Consider the following 4745-nt stretch of genomic DNA (forward strand, 5'->3'; position numbering starts at 1 on the left):
CCAACGGCCCCGCGTCTCTGCCGCCTCCTCTCCTGGGCGCGGGCGCCCGGCCGCACCTGAGAGGCGCTTCGACCTTCCGGGGCCACGGCGCCGTGGGGCTGGGGGCCCCTTCCTCCCCGGGGAGGCGCCATCGCCCCGTCCCCTCGCAGATGCCGGGCCCGGGTGGGGCGGGAGCTGGGCTGCCTCGGGGGCGCGGGGCTGCGGGGCGGTCGGGGGTYCTCGGCCGCCGCCGGGGGCCGGCTGGCTTCGCTGCTCACACCCACCCCCGCCAGTGTGTCTCCTCGAGCATGTTGCTTTATTCGCGATTTCTGAGGAAAGCTGGTGTCAAGCGAGGCGCGTGTGGTGCTCCGCTGCTGCAGCGTGACTCCCCCTTAGAGCATGCAGGAGGCTGTTCACTAGCAGGCCTTACCCCTGAAGGGGAAAAGGGAGCTGTGCTATAGATAATAGGGGTAAAACGCAGTTTAATATCGGTGCTTGTACTTGACCTTTATGGTCGCCCCTTCCCCCCCCTCCCCCTGCTAATATCTTTTCTTGGACCAGAGGGCAAAGGCAGGGGGCGGGGGGGAGGGGGGATAATACAGTCTGCCACTTTGTGCATGCTATAGCAAAGCTAATGTGAACTGTTTTCTCTACAAACAGGATCGTGTCCAAAAATATGATCTGCCATTATCCTCTGGCATTAGAGTGCCTAGTACTTGAAAGATGTAGCGCTTTAATGAACCTCTCTGCTTTAGAAAGCTAGCTTGCTAAGAAATATTTTTAGCAATTTGAAGTACTGGACCATGCAGGCCATCACAATAATTATTCTGAGGCGTATTATCCAAATGTTTGTGCTGTGCTGTGGCATGCACTCTGTAAAAAGGAGCATATTTAAACTTTGATGCTCTAGGTCTTGCTGTCAGCAGGCTGCTACTCTGTTATCGCTGGCAGCCTGAGTTTACTGGTTACCAATTAATTGCTGTGAAACCAGATAGCCTGGAAAGCTCACAAAACTTGTCTTGAGCCCACTTGGTTGAATAACCACTGTACTGAGTCGAGTTTGTCCTTTGCACCCCTCCCCCCACCATGAACGTGTGTAAAGTGAAAATAAATGTCTCAACAGAACATATGTTCTCACCTGCTTTCTGTGGAGATGATAATTCAGATAAGCTGTGCTCTGTGCTGTTACTATTAATGACTGGTGCAGAGAACTGCAGGTGAGCCTGAATTGATGTATATACAGTGCTCTGCTGTGAACTTATACAATTGTATTTGTGTGCAGTTTGTTACACAGAACATAAACAGTTCTGATCAGAAGCAGTCATCCATTTAAAAAATGATTTGTCTGACTGTGATTGGTTTCTGCCATAGTGCCGGGGCGCTTCTCTTTCATTAGCTAGATCAGTTCTTGCTGAACAGTGTGAAACACCTACTCAATATTGCTTGGGTCAGGCATATTCTGGGTAACCACTGATGGGAAATTCTGCACTCAAGGGAAAAAAAAAAAAAGAACTGTTTCCTCCCTGAGGAGTAGTACTACTGCTCTGGAGAGCTATGTGATTGCTTGCAAAGCAGTGGAATTTTCCTCTGCTGATGTTTCTCTTAAACCACCCCAATTTGCTCTTAGTCACTGATCTCTTTGCTGCATTGCTGTGTATTTCATGTATGCTTTTTGCTGAAAATTGATGAACTAAGGATTTTTATATATATAAAAAAGTAAATTATGCACTATCATAATAATACTTAGCAGTTGAGTAATGCTCAGGAGAGATAGATTACTGTAGAAATGCTAATTGGAAGAGACAGTGTAAGGTTGTATTGAAAATGTTGTTTAGATAATGCCCCAATTTAGTCACCTTCAAAAATTTCACTTATGTTTAAAAATGTTTCAGTGATTTAGATGGTTTACCTTTTTTGTAGGGGAAGTCTTGGGTACTATAGGGGGTTTAGGTGTGTAAAATACGTAACAGGACATCAAGGACATTTGGGTATGCATTGTGATGAGCTGTAATAGAAAATATGAAATTTTTCCTCTTGCCTCATGTTAAACTCAAATGATTTTACTGTAACATCCAGTTCCTGATATTTGAAATGGATGCTAGATTCCTAATTTGATTGAAAAAGTACTGAAATTCTGTATTAAAAGGGGTACTATATTATAGCTCTTTCTGCACCACGGGCAATACYGTCAGATCATTCCTCAATACCTACACCGTCTAAATGAGTCCCTATAGTATCCCAGAAGACATGCTTCTCTCCATCCCAAACTGACTTTTGCCATGTTATGGCAAGCCTCTGTGGAAACATGTTCAGGGAGTTCGGTTCCTTTTTTACACTGTTAGTCCTCGTGCCAATAAAGCTGCATTGGGGCCTGGCTTCACTTAAAAATTTTTGTGGGCTTCCTTTAGAGCAGAGAAAACAATAGCAACTGCCATAGTAGCTGTCTGTTATGTTTCTGACAACCAAGTTTTATTCTTCAAATAGGGTTTTCTCCTCTTCCTTCTTTGTCATTTAATGGATAGTGGTTAAACTGAGAAATGTTTGTATTTGTTGACAACTCGCTATCTGAGAAATGCACATTTTTCAAAATGTACATGTATTTAAAATGTGTGTATTTGGTCTGATTTACACAGAAACCTATGGCAATACTTGATTCAAAGAGTTTGTAATCCTATGAACACAAGTATCTAGCATGAAAGAGTTCTGATTATGATGATAGGTGTCTAGGCGATCTCATAAAGATGCATTTAATAATCAGTATGTTAATGATATAGGCTCCAAACTCTGCATGCTAGCTAACTCTCACGTGGTTTTAAGCTCAGGTCTCTAGAACTTATACCCATTTGCATGTGATTTCTCTCACAGAAAAATCACAGTTTCTGTATCACAACAGTTTTTGTGCTACCTGAGTAAATGGATTTCATTTACAGGAGAAGTAGGCTAGCACTTAAATGCTGGGTTAATTTTTATTGTAGAGAAAATAACCTAGAAAAAATGGCTTGTTGCACCCAAGCCCCCTCCAAAATAGTTGGTTTCAAAGTGATTAATCTGTAGAGGCTTGTATTAGGTCAAAACCTAATAGCATGGCACATTTGACTTGAGCTACTTAGAACTAAAGGTCTTGAAGATTGCTTGCTCTTGTTTGTTTGTTCTTAATCTAGCCATGTTTGCTTACAGTAATGTGCACTGAGACCTCTTTCATTGGGTACAGTAGAAATCAGGTGGCAGAACACCACCTTGAGACTGTGAGAGCAGGAGTTACTCCCAGCCAGTGCTTTAACCAACATTTCTCGCTTTTCTCAGAATCTAGATACAAGCACATCCTGTTCTGCTTTCATGGTGCTTCTGCTGTTGATTTGATCACATCTCTGGTAAAGAAAGCATGTATTTTTACTGAGCTAAAAAGACCCATGGCCCAAATGCCCCTGGTGCTGCCAAAGCTTGCATTTCTTCCAGACTTTGGGAAGCATGCTTTCTGTTGTCAGTTGGATGGGAGATGTCTGTCATGCCTCACAGTTTCAAAGTGGTGGTCTAATTGCCCAGTCCTCAGCAGAACAAAGGCTACTGTCATGCCTAGCTTTCTTGTGTTTTATATAACTTCATAATGCTGGTTGCTTTGATTCAAGATTAAAAAGTCGTTGAAGTCATTATATAGTCTTTTTGTGTTTATCATTTCCTGTGTTGTGAATGTCTCTGAAGAGACAGTAACACCTTACCTGTCTGTAATAGATTCTGATGAGTTAAACTTTTTCTAAAAATGTCTAAGATGTGAAATATTCTAAAGTTTATGTGAGCGTTTAATAATTTACAGTGCTACTTTTTTGTGATGTGCAGCTTAGAATTTTATTTTCAGTTAAGCAATTTGACAGTCATAGCCCTCAAATGCACGTATGGATCTGACAATTGCATGTATGAAAGGGGAAGGGACTTTGCCTTTTCTGAACTTTAAATATGCTAAACCTGTAGTTTTAGATGCAGTTGCAATGCATATTTTAACTGATTATGCATCATGTCATTACACCATGATTACGCATAGGTTATTTGAAGAGATGCATTTGGCTTATGAAGTGCTAAATACAATTGAGTTGTGGTCTTGAAACTCTTTACAAAGTGTTGCTCTGTAATAGTTAGTTTAACGGGGCAACCCTTCTGCAGCTGCTCCAGTATTACTTGCTCTTAGTGTTACTAGTGCAAGTTGTATATATGGAGCAATCAAGGAATCAAGACTTTGCTGATGCAAGTAGGCCAGCTTGTGATAGTGATCTTTGCGCTCACTTTTCGCATTGGTCTGAGTCCCAAGGGTAAAGTGTTCTGACCTGTGTTTTTCCTGAAAAGGTTCAGCTGTGTAAGGCAACTCTAACTTACCTGTGTCTAGCTGCCTAGGAGTATTCCCATGTGGCAGGGAGCTACAGGAAATGGGCTGTGCACCTTGAGAGCTCTGGGAAGAGTTTAAGGATGGGATGCTCCCCAGCTTTTTGGGGGAACAGCTCTCCGGATATGTAGATGTGTCCCAGCTGGTCCAACAGTATCGCTTCCATTAGGATGTTTGTTTGTCCTCCTTCATAAAAGGGAATTTGGATGGTTGGCAACCCATGCATCAGCACACTAATAGTGTCAATCATACCAGGTACCTAGTTGACCATAATTGAACTGCTTGTGGGCCACCCGTTCTAGCACTGTAGGCTGGCTATCCCAGTTTTCACTGCTTAGGCTGGCTATCCCAGTTTTCACTGCTTAGGCTGGCTATCCCAGTTTTCACTGCTTAG

At 42.9% G+C, this 4745-nt stretch overlaps 1 protein-coding gene across 1 annotated transcript in view; it reads left to right on the plus strand.

The window, feature by feature from the left end:
• Positions 1-4745, plus strand: part of SLC9A7 (solute carrier family 9 member A7) — an 84071-nt gene that overhangs the window by 328 nt on the left and 78998 nt on the right. The window lies entirely within an intron of this gene.

The sequence above is a fragment of the Apteryx rowi genome, unplaced genomic scaffold (assembly GCF_003343035.1).
Source record: "Apteryx rowi isolate R43461 unplaced genomic scaffold, aptRow1 scaffold_783, whole genome shotgun sequence".
Lineage (NCBI taxonomy): Eukaryota > Metazoa > Chordata > Aves > Apterygiformes > Apterygidae > Apteryx > Apteryx rowi.